We start from the raw sequence: 12,599 nt of genomic DNA, 5'->3' as shown, positions 1-12,599 counted from the left end.
GGATAATGTATGGTCGACCACCCATAAAAGCCCAAGAGGTATAACGGAAAGAAATCAGATGAGAATTTCTTCACACATGAGTTTCAGTTTCTTTTGATAAACTGTTAAATTTGGTCCAGGAGACCTTTGTGAATCTCACAATGGTTTTGCATGTTTGGCTGAACCTGGCTTTCTCCTAGTGTTAAAAACCAGTTTAAAAGTCTCAGATTGAGGTCTCGGATACTAAAACCAGGTGATGAAAGCTGGAAATTATTAGTTCATTTTTTGCTACTATAGTGACAAATTGTTTTCATAAGAACTAAAGACTCATCATCTTAACAAGAATGGTAGAAAATGTAATAGAATTCCTCCCAATGGGGGAAATCGAAAACTGCATAGAAACTTAAAGCATAAATAAGCTTGGATTTCAAAAAGAAAACTTTTTTCTGTCACATTTTCTTGATAAAAGATTGGCTTAAAATTTGTTTTTAACATTAGATTGGATTCCTCTACAGTGTGGAAACAGGCCTTTTGGCCCAACTAGCCCACACTGACCCTCCGAAGAGTAACCCATCCAGACCCATTCCCCCGACTAACTCTATGGTCAATTTAGCATGGCCAATTCATCTACCCTGCACATCTTTGGACTATGGGAGGAAATCCATGCAGACACGGGGAGAATGTGCAAACTCCACGCAGACAGTTGCCTGAGGCTGGAGTCGAACATGGGTCTCTGGCTCTGTGAGGCAAAAGTGCTAACCTCTGAGCCACCGTGCCACCTTATAGAAGATTGGTAGAGAATTGACTAACAGAAGACAGAGACTTGGGATGAAGGGACATTTTCAAGGATCAGTTTTGGAGCCACAATTCATTACAATACTTACTGGCCTGGACGACAGAAATTAATGCACTATCTTTGAATGTACAACTTTCCACTCAATGTGAAACAGGAGTCACACAGCACAGAAACAGACCCTTCGTTCCAACTCGTCCATGTCAGTCAAGTTTGCCAACTAAACTCTTCCCACTTGCCTGGGTTTGACCCACCCCTGCATGGGAAGGCATGTGGGGTGAATGACAGAGGGATACAGACAAGTTATGTGAGTGGACAAAGTCCTGGCAGATATTGTTCTGATCACGTGACATAATGATGATGTCATTGACCATTTAGTCTCACACACTCTCATACCTTACGGCCCGCAGAGTGAACACCTTCATAACAAGCTCCTGCTGTTTAACAATTCAGCCTCCTGGTCCTCCTCGGAGCTTACCAGAGGGCTACACAGTAAACGTAATTTATCTAAAATGTCCAAAGGTGCTTCAACAAGATACTGCATACAAATTAAGACAATAAGGACAGTGCATGCGGAACATTTTTGGCATGCAAGTGTTGTAATTTCAGCAGATGGACACCTCAGTTTCAGGTATGTCTGGCACTCCCTCCTGTGCTCTTCACTGCACAAGAGCTGATCTTGTGGCTGAATGGTAACGACAGAATGTTGGGAGGGTGGGTGTGCTGAACCATGTGGTACAGAATGTACTATGTACTTGCACAGTTCTGCTCACTATTACAGGACAGAAAGGGCATGGACAGACTGTAAATGACTTACAAGCACTTTACCAGAAATGCAACATTTTTCCCATTCAGGAAAGGGACAAGCGAGCCAGGAAGGCTGAACAGAAGCACATTAAAAAGTTACAAAAGGTTTTAAATCGACTTTATTTCCCGGCTAACTTCAATGTATCATTAGCAGGAAGTCAACTGACGAATGCAGAAGAAACATATTCACTCAAGTGAACGTGAAACTTGATACTAGAGGGAGCGTTTGAGACAAAGAGTTGTGAAACATTTAAGGGAATGCTAGATAAATGTAAAGTAGCATGGAACGCTGAGTTACAGGAAACAGGCAAGGAGGCCAGGGTAGAGCAGAAATGGTAGGGGCAGGTTGGACCAAACTATTTCGGTGCTGTATACTTTAAGCAAATTCTATGTAATTTATAACACTCTGCAGATCTGGTGATCTCCCTTTCATGGCAAGCAAACAGCTAACTTACTTGGTACGCGTGTTTTTCTGAAGATGTCCGTGTATCTTCCAGAATACATAATGGCCTTTTCCATTTGGCTTCACATTTATCAACAGGCTTCCTGTTTACCTATGAAGAAGCTTGAAGCTTGTTCATCTCTTTCACTCTCTCTGATGATCAGACAGGCTGTTCGGTTTCTTCCCCCACATTTTCTGTCTCATGTGATGAAATGCTTCCTTGCTTATCAATTCTGAGGAGGGCGAATGTGTCTCTCTTCTCTCCCCCCCCCCCCCCCCCCCCCCCCCCCCCCCCCCCACCCCACTCTCTCTCTCTCTCTGGAGTTTCCATGTATTTCCTCCTTATGTTTCCGATCTCTAGGCATTAGTCATTCTTTTTATTCCTGTAGCTTGGCCACTGCCCACTTTGCATAAGGAGCTAAAGGCTAAAATGGTAGAGATCCTGAAAGTGCAACGCTGCAAAGTGTGATTGTATGAAAGTTTTACGCAGCAGTTCAAACCCAAAATATGGATTCAACCACATTTCAATCTGTAGTTCACTCCCAGGTATCCATTATTCTGTATATAAACCATCTGAACCCCTCGATTAGATTCCAGTCTGTAACTCACTCCCAGGTATCCATTATTCTATATATAAACCATCTGAACCTCTCGATTAGATTCCAGTCTGTAACTCACTCCCAGGTATCCATTTTTCTACATTAATATCCATGTCCCCTCGGGTGGATGTAAAAAATCCCATAGATGTATTTTGAAGAGGAATAGGGGAATTAACCCTTATGTTTGGACCCTAATTTTAATCTCGAGCAAACTGATATAGCAAACTGAATAGGCTGGAAGCTTTTTTCCCCACTGGAGTGGGGAACGTTGAGAGGTGACCTTATAGAGGCTTATAAAACCATGAAGGGGTATAGATAGGGTTAGTCGCAGCTGTCTTTTCTCTCGGTGTGGGATTTTAAGACTGGGGGTAAATTATTTTAAGGTGAGAGGAGAAAGATTTTTAAAAGTCTTTTTTAAAAAAAAAACACATACAAAGGGTCAGGTGTAGAACGAACATCCAGACGAAGAGGTGGATGCGGTTTCGGTTAAATTTAAAAAATGTTTAGCTAAGTACTTAAATAAGAAATGGTTGGAGGGTTATGGGCTGTGCACAGGCAAGTGGGACCAGTTCAGTTTGGGATGATGGTCGGCATGGACTGGTTGGACCAAAGGGTCTGTTTCCATGCTGTATGACTCTGTGACTGGGTAACTCATCAAAACAAGTTACCCAGTCACTGACACACTGTGGTTCCTAAAGGCATTCCATGCATAAATTGGCTTCTGGGCTCATTACAGATACTACACTACAGAAGGATGTCACTGACTGAATTGCACATATTGGGTGTCCTGGATTTATGAAAGGTGCTATAGAAATGTAAGCATTTTACGTTAAAAAAATCTATGAACAATTTGAACGTCGTGATCAGATTCCTGACCGTGTATACTTACAGCCATCCATGATTCTTTCGAACACTGTCTATTCCGAAACCCCGTGTGGTAAGAAAGGTATTTCTCAGTCACAGAATCAAGCCCCAAACCACTTTGTTGGAGTTTAACAAATGTCTAACAGTAGGAGGCTTAAGATGCTGATTCAACCATTATTGAGACTGTGCTACAAACACGTGCTTGCTACGTTGCAGAACTGCTGAGCTGTTCCACAAGTTCAGCATGACTCAAGGGGGTGGCTTAAATGGACACGAGGATCCCTTGCGAATGCACAAACATTAAAAAGAAAACAAAAGACAAACCCACACCCTGCACAGCCCAAAGTGACCTGGACAGCCAGCCAGTCAGTCAGTCAGTCAGTCAGAAGCAGCAGCAGCAGCAGCAGAGACAGAAAACAGCAGCACAGATGGGCCGATATAAAAGGAGGGCAGCCTACAAGTCACTCGTTGCAATTATTCAGACCCCCAGCCTAGGGATGCCAAACCAGCCCTAGCTGGAAACAACACACCGACCAACTTGCTACCTTTTTAGGAAACAGAACTGCAATTTGGAAAGAGAATGAGAGGACGGGGGAAAAAAAAAAGGGACAGAAACTTGGAACAACAATTTTTTGGCAAGACGTGGGTTCCTTCCCCTCCCAGGGCTGCAGACTGTAATAAAGAGCAAATGCTGAAAATGGCACCTTCCCAAGAACATGGGAAAAAACCTGGGGAGGTTAAAAGGTTTCCCACTGGGACAAATAAATTCCTTTAATCTGCCATGGACATATGAACGTGAAATAAAAACCAGGACAATTGAGGGCATTGAGCTTAATTTAGAGAGAAAAAAAGCAGCTGGTTAAAGCCAATAGTTTGAAATAAAGAGAACGAACATTTCCACCACAGCAAAGAGTTGACAGATTAGTTTAGTTATGAATACTCATCCAGCACGCAGGGATTCTCTCACCCATCTTCTGCCAGTCACTGTGTGTGAACAGAAAGGCTCCTTGGTTGCAAATGCAGTTTTTCACCCCAAAAAAGCTTTCTAACAAAAATTAATGTCCACAAAATAAAAGCATGGTCCTACCAGAACAAGGGGCTTTGATCCTATCTGCCCATCTCCTCCTCGGAGGTGGGGGGTTGCACCAAGTATGAAGTGGAGTGCCGGCCGTACCCTCAGGTCCCTTACTCCAACGGTCAATTATCGGAGATCCTGTTGTTTCCAATTCTTCCTCCTCCTCCTGTCTCCTTTGTGTGTCTGTGCACGCTGAGAGCTGACTTTGCTTTTCTGTACTTTGGCAGCTTTGGGTGTAAACCACTCACCCTCGGCAGAGAGGAAATGTGTCACTTTCGGGTAGGCCTCCTGGTCAGGAAATCTTTCACGCTGACTGTTTGGAGCATAAGCCAGCCTTCCTTGTGCTGGCTCTTTATAAGCAGAAACAATTCCAAGCTGCCCACAGCCGGTCCTGCCTCTGGGCTGCCGGGCACTGTTCGCCAGAGGGGGTTGGGTTTGAACAGAGCGTTCGGAAGCCGTGAGTCAAGGGGAAGGGACGGGGGTGGCTTGGGGATGCAGCCAAGCCCTTCAGCCAGCAGAGCGACCGGCATCAACGCTGATCCTCACCGCTATAGCTGCCGGCACGCGCGGTCTAACCGTTTAGTGCAGAGGGCCGTCTGTCCTCTGCCGCCAGGCGTTCCTCTGTGCCATGTTGTTTCTGGTGCTCTCTGCTGTCACGTCCACCGGCAGATGAGGACGGAGTCAGTCCAGGTGACTGGAGGCTGATAGGTTTGCCGTGCCCAGCTCAGGGCAGCCGCTACTCCGTTTAGCAAAAATCCCGCCGCGTCTGCAGGTTTAGATGGTGTCTCCACTCCACCGGTTCAGTCACGGTCTCCTCCGCTGCACGGGAGGGTTTCACTAAAGGGTTAAAAGAAAGAAACGAGCTCAGAATTAATACGTCACTCCCTTCCCAACATCAAAAGCTTCCAAACACAGCCGAGAAATTTCACCCCGGAGATGGGTCGCGGGAGCCTAGAACTTCACTGGCTTCCACACCTTCCTCAGGAACGCCTTTACATCCCACCCAAAGGTGGAACCTTCATTCAGTGGCTTGGGCCGGGGTGGTTTGGACTGGGGAGGACGACACAGGCTGCAGGGCTGACACCACCTCCGAGCACAGATTGATGGCGGCCACAAATGCTGATGAGGGTCAAGGCGGTTTTCTGGGATGTCATCCCAGTTTACAGAATTTGTTTTTAAAAGCAGAACAGAAATGATTCCTTCAGCCCAGCGTATCCATGCTTTCACCAAACATCCATCTATTCTTATCCCAAATTCCATCACCATGGCGTTTCAAGTGCTACTCTAATTTAGTTCTTAAAAATATCTTGAGGGTTCCTGCCTCTACCACTTTTACAAACAGAGTTTCTGATACCCCACCACCCTCTGGGTAAAATTTCCTGTCCTCAATTCTGTCTGAGCCTCCTACTCCTAACTTGAAAACTGCCCCAGTTATTGACCCCTTTAGCAACGAGAGCTGTTTCTCCCTATGCTACCATCGCACTCATCTTCCTACCACTGAGCCAAATTTGGATTCAATTTACCAAAATTACCCTTGAACCCATCCCAAGGACTCCTAGCTTCTGAGCCAGTCTGCCATTTGAGACTTTGTCAAAAGTCTTACTGATGTCCATGTAGACTACATCACCTTCTCAAAAAAATCCCATCAAGTTTACTAGACATGATCTTCCTTCGATAAAGCTGACCATCCTTGCTCAGGCCGTGCCCCTCCAAATGGAGATTAATTCTGTCCCTCCTTGTTCTTCCCAATGATTTCTCTACCACTGCTGTTAGACTGACTGGTCTATAGTTGCTTGATTTACCCCCATAGCCCTTCTTCAAGATCACATTGGCTGTCCTTCAGTCCTCTGGCAACCCTCCTGTGACCAAAGAGGCCGTGAAAGTTAATGTCACAGACCGTGCAATCTCCTTGGTTGCCTCCTACAGAAGCCTGGATAGTTATCTACTTTGTGTTCTATGATCTATGAAAACTCTGAAAATCACCTTCCTCTGCTGATTTGTTCAAGTATATCACAACTGATCTCTAGAGTGAACATCGATGCAAAGAAGTCATTTATAACCTTAGCTATGTTTCCCAGCTGCACATACTGACCGTTAATTTAGTCCTTAATGGTTATTCTCCTGTTCTTAATTTCTCTGATCAGGTCCAGGGGATTTATTTACTTTTATGTGTATTAAGGCCTTCAACACCTCCTCTTCTGTCATACGGACACTTTTTAAGACATCACTATTTATTTCCCCAAGCTTTCTAGCTGCCACGTCCTTTGCCACGGTAGACACGGACGTGAAATATTTGTTTAGTATCTCTCCCCTTTCCTGTGGGTCCACACAAAAATGATCTTGGTCCTCAAAACTCCTTGAATAAAAAAATGAAAGTGCTGGAGAACCTGAGCAGATCTGGCAGCATTTACAGAGAGAGAAACAGAGTTGGTGTTTCAAGTATGTTATGACGCTTAATACAGAGCTAATGCAAAAAGCTGTAGCTGAACAACAAAGCAGATCCATTTCAGCTTGAATCTCTGCGGCACGGTGGCACAGTGGTTAGCACTGCTGCCTCACAGCGCCTGTAGACCTGGGTTCAATTCCCGACTCAGGCGACTGACTGTGTGGAGTTTGCACGTTCTCCCTGTGTCTGCATGGGTTTCCTCCGGGTGCTCTGGTTTCCTCCCACAGTCCAAACATGTGCAGGTCAGGTGAATCGGCCATGCTAAATTGCCCGTAGTGTTAGGTAAGGGGTAAATGTAGGGGTATAGGTGGGTTGCGCTTCGGCGGGTCGGTGTGGACTTGTTGGGCCGAAGGGCCTGCTTCCACACTGTAAGTCTAATCTGGTCAGTGTTGAGTCGGTTGACTGCAAACACGTAGGCAGCAGTTGAGTGCAAAAGTCACTGGATTGGTCTTGTTGATTAGCTAATGATAACAAGCGAAGAGGTGCGCATTCATGGACTTTGAGCGAAGCAGAATTGGGATCACTGTGATATGCCGGACAGAAAATCAAGAGAGCCAACAAGAATTTGGGAGATGAACCAAAAGGAAGTAAAGCATCAGCTGGTGCCTTTATGATAACTGGAGACAAAAAAAAAAGAACAGACGACAGAAAACTTGATCTCTTTATAATCAGGTAATATCAAAAAGCTATCAAGGGAAATTTTAGGTGCACGGAACACCGGCAAACGGATTTCAGCCCGGAGAAGGATAGGGTATTGTATCTGGAGAAGGTCATCAACATAAGGGAATGTGCAGGATGTAGAGAGAAGGTTTGCACGACAGATAGCCTATGGGGCCACAATATGGCCTGCAGAAGGCTCCAATTTGGTTTGTTATTCTAAATACAACTAAGTGCAAATTTCTGCAAGCTGTTGCACCCCCAATCAGAGTCCGCTTCACTACGGAGCCTAAAAGATGGGAGAGAAGCAACCTCCGACTGGAAAAGCGTAGCAAAGGGAGCGGTGTTTCACTCAGCCCAAGGTCTTTGCACTCGGTGATCCCTCCCTTCATCGGTACGGGAACACATAGGCCCTGCGCTCACACTATTACCCTTTTGAATTATTCCAACAGTTTAGATGTGGATTTTCCTGTAAGGAGCCGGTCGCAGTCCACTTTGGTCAGATCCTGACTTATTAGAATAAAAATTACCGTTCCCCACCACCCCCAGTTCAAAATCATTATTCCAGGCCGTCTCTATCCTTATCCATAACTGCCTTAAATTTTATTGAATATGATCGCTACCATTTCATTCCTTAAAATTAGGTCCAGCACTATCTTGCAGGACTTATTAACATGCTGGCTTAAGCAGCTCTCCCGGACACTAAGAATTCTGACCTCTAAGTCTTTCACACTCTGTCTATCCCAGTTAATAAAGGGAAAGTTGAAATCCCTTATTAGTATCCTACTATTTTTACACTTAGTCATACAGCATGGAAACAGACCCTTCGGTCCATCCAATCCATGCCAACTATTATCCCAAACTTCTGGAGATATGCCTGCATATTTGTCTTTCCATGTCTTTCAATCTTTCCCCAACTGTTCCGCTGTCTATAGCAATATGGTTGCCCCATTTTTTTGCTCTCAGTTCTCCCCACACAGTCTGATTTGAGGAACCTAAAGTATCACACTCCTCCTTGATCAATATTGAGACACCACGTCCCCTTCTACACTAACCCACCTATACCCACACACATCTATCGTGCGGGAAGATTCTACACCCTAGGTTACTGAGCTGCTAGTCCTGCCCTTCCCTCATCCATGTCTCCTAGATGGCAATGCCACATCCCCAAGGGTTAATCAACACCCTCAACTCATCTGCTTTTAAAAAAAAGACTCATCCAGCTTTGCCTCAACTCGATTATAGCTGATTTCTTAAAATTTTCCTAAATGTCTGGTTTTCCCAACAGCCCTCCATGCCCATACATGTCAAGCCATGCCCTCCCACTCACCTCCAATAGCACCTCACATTTTCGATTTCAGTCCATAACACCACTTCACCCCACACATCTCTTCATGGCCTCTTGTAACTTGTATAGGCTCAGGCATTTTCAGTACCAAGAGAGGCCAATCGGTTCTTCGTGTCCACTCTGGTCAAAGATCTGACTATACTAATTCAATTTCCGAGCTCCTGGCCCAGGGCCTGGAAGCTATGGCAACACAAGTTAGTATCTAAACACTGCTTAAATGTTTCCAGAGCTACTGACTCAACCATCCATTCCCAGGCAGGGAGTTCCAGATTCTCACCCAGTCAGTGAAAACAAAATCCTCAACCGTCTCCTTCTATCTCATCTTAAATCTTTATTGACCCCTCTACCCAATGGAAGAACTGGCTTCCTGTCTCCTCTTCCTTACTATGCCCCTCGTAATCTTCATACAGCTCTATCAAGTCCCCTTTCAACCCAAGGAAAACAGCCTGTCCAAACGTTTCTCATATTGGAGATCTTCCAGTCCAAACACACAAGTTGAGCTGCGTCCTAAACCACACTGTATACACTTCCAGCATACCCTCCCTGCTCTTGTATTGCATGCCTTGGCTAATAAAAGCAGGTGTCTTCATGCATCTTGACTGCCTTATGTATTTGCCCAGCTACCTTCAGGGACCAGTGGATAAACACATGGAGGCCCCAGTGAACTTCAGAACTTTCCAGGGTCCCTCCAGATGGAGTATACATAGACTTTGGCTTTGTCAGCTATGCACAAGTGCAATACCTCACATTTCTCCAGCTAGAATTCCATTTGCTGGCTGCTCTGCTCACTTGATATCCTCCATGCTATTTACCACCCTACCAAATTCTACGATACCCTGAACTTCTTGATCATAACCCCAGTCACCCCGCCCCCCGCATTGAAATCCAATCCTCAATGTGTACTACAAACAGCAGGGGTCCGAGCAACAGCACCCCACTGGGGAGAGACCTCCAGTTACAGAAATATCCTTTGAGAGTCACCTTCTCCTTTTCCAGCCAATTTGGGATCCAAAGTGCCTCTGTTTTGGATCCTGTGGGTTCTTTCTGCCAGTGAGACCTTATCAAATGCCTTGCTCACTTCCATGTCGATCAACCATATGTATTACCAACTCATGCCCTCCCCACATACAGTCACCCTGTTCCTCTTGTGAGCAAGTGAAAGCATCTGGAGAAAGAAGATTGAGAAGCAGCATTTTGATTCGCATAAGAATAAACTCAGCAAACCCCATAGACAGACAATGCTGATCAGAGTCAAGATTAGAGTGGTGCTGGAAAAGCACAGCAGGTCAGGCAGCATCCGAACAGCAGGAAAATCAGCATTTTGGGCAAAAGCCCTGAACTGTCTTTTTAATCTTTCCTTCCATCCTTTCTTTTGTGCTGGTCTGTACACGTGTCGAGAGGAAATTTATAAAGGGGTTAGCATTTAAATTAGTAGTTATATTTTGATGTTTCATAATTGTAACTACAGAAAAACGTTTAATTGTAATAGATAGTAATTCTTGTTAAGTACAGAAATCTAGTCCACGCTTTTGGTCAACTTCGGTTTGAAAGACAGGCAAATTGGGGAATTCTCCAGACGTTCAACAACGTTTAACTTTTGTGAAAACTCTGGAGCTTGGTTTCTAGCACACTATCCCAGGGAGACGTCATGCAGGAAAGTAGGAGAAGGTGGACAGATGGGCCTGTAAATTGATGAAGATATACGTACAATAGGCAGGGATAACCTAAGCCCATGAAAGCAAGATGAGAAAGCAATTTGGGTAGAAATGAGAAATTATAATGGCAAAAGGTCAGTTCTAGGAGTGGTGCACTGCCTCCACTAACAGTAACCACAACGTAGTATGCAGCTTAAAGGAAGCAACAATAAGAACTTGTCAGAAAGGCATAGATGTATTCCACAATCCTAATTTGGAAATATATCACTGTTCCTTCAGTGTTAATGAGTCAAGATGTCAAAACATTTCCCCCCTTGCCACGGGGTGATTCATGAATTGACTGTTCAATCTCTACCCCTTCTCCGTGAGATAACTGCACATCAAATATAGAATCTCAACCCTCTCTGTGGGAGTTTTTAAAAACCAATTATAGAAACTCATCTGCCTTGCTGGATATTAATAGAAACTTTTAATCAGCTTGTTCGGGCATGTTGGTGACACACCCGTAGAACAGGTGGAACATAACATTGGATTTTCTGCTACAGAGGTAGGGACGCTACCACTGTGCCACAAAAGACATTTATGTATGGATTGTGAAATTTCTCACCTCCTCTGTGGGGTATTTATGCAATACAGGACTTCCTCCACCTTTCAGTTGGACATCTGCATGTTCATTCCAGGGTTTCTCACCTCCCACAGGTAGGATATGCATGTATATTTAATGTGGAGTCTGCCCCCTTCCCCTGGAGGGATATACATTAAACCTGGGGTTTCTCACCTTCCCCTGCCAGGAAAGACATGAAACCTGGAGTATCCCCCCTGTGGTGGGATACACATTGACCCTGGAGTATCCCCCCTGTGGTGGGATACACATTGACCCTGGAGTATCCCCCCCTTGTGGTGGGATACACATTGACCCTGGAGTATCCTCCCCCTGTGGTGGGGTATACCTTTAACCTGGAGTATCCCCCCCTGTGGTGGGGTATACCTTTAACCTGGAGTATCCCCCCCTGTGGTGGGGTATACCTTTAACCTGGAGGATCCCCCCCGTGGTGGGATACACATTGACCCTGGAGTATCCCCCCCTGTGGTGGGATACACATTGACCCTGGAGTATCCCCCCCGTGGTGGGATACACATTGACCCTGGAGTATCCCCCCTGTGGTGGGATATACCTTGACCCTGGAGTATCCCCCCCCTGTGGTGGGATATACCTTGACCCTGGAGTATCCCCCCTGTGGTGGGATACACATTGACCCTGGAGTACCCCCCCCTGTGGTGGGATATACACTGACCCTGGAGTATCCCCCCCTGTGGTGGGGTATACCTTTAACCTGGAGTATCCCCCCCGTGGTGGGATATACATTGACCCTGGATTACCCCCCCCCCCCGTGGTTGGATATACACTGACCCTGGAGTATCCCCCCTGTGGTGGGATATACCTTGACCCTGGAGTATCCCCCCCCTGTGGTGGGATATACACTGACCCTGGAGTATCCCCCCCTGTGGTGGGATATACACTGACCCTGGAGTATCCCCCCCCCCTGTGGTGGGATACACATTGACCCTGGAGTATCGCCCCCCCCTGTGGTGAGATACACATTGACCCTGGAGTTTCCCCCCCTGTGGTGGGATATACCTTGACCCTGGAGTATTCCTCCTGTGGTGGGATACACACTGACCCTGGAGTATCCCCCCTGTGGTGGGATACACACTGACCCTGGAGTATCCCCCCTGTGGTGGGATACACACTGACCCTGGAGTATCCCCCCTGTGGTGGGATACACACTGACCCTGGAGTATCCCCCCCTGTGGTGGGATACACACTGACCCTGGAGTATTCCCCCCCTGTGGTGGGATACACACTGACCCTGGAGTATCCCCCCTGTGGTGGGATATACACACTGACCCTGGAGTATCCCCCCTGTGGTGGG

General features: G+C 46.0%; 1 protein-coding gene across 3 annotated transcripts in view; it reads right to left on the bottom strand.

The window, feature by feature from the left end:
• The window catches only part of mgat1b (alpha-1,3-mannosyl-glycoprotein 2-beta-N-acetylglucosaminyltransferase b), a 35,672-nt gene that overhangs the window by 21,358 nt on the left and 1,715 nt on the right, over positions 1–12,599 (bottom strand). The window contains exon 2 of one of the 3 annotated variants that reach the window (XM_060850838.1): positions 4,572–5,396. The gene's annotated coding sequence lies outside the window, so the exon portion shown is untranslated. Of the gene's footprint in view, positions 1–2,034; positions 2,170–3,509; positions 3,562–4,571; positions 5,397–12,599 lie in introns of those variants that run through there. The other 2 variants (XM_060850842.1, XM_060850844.1) reach the window with 2 other exon arrangements.

Source organism: Hemiscyllium ocellatum, chromosome 35 (assembly GCF_020745735.1).
Source record: "Hemiscyllium ocellatum isolate sHemOce1 chromosome 35, sHemOce1.pat.X.cur, whole genome shotgun sequence".
Taxonomy (NCBI): Eukaryota; Metazoa; Chordata; class Chondrichthyes; order Orectolobiformes; family Hemiscylliidae; genus Hemiscyllium; species Hemiscyllium ocellatum.
The sequence above is the reverse complement of the archived record's forward strand: the minus strand, read 5'-3'. Positions and strand labels throughout refer to the sequence as shown.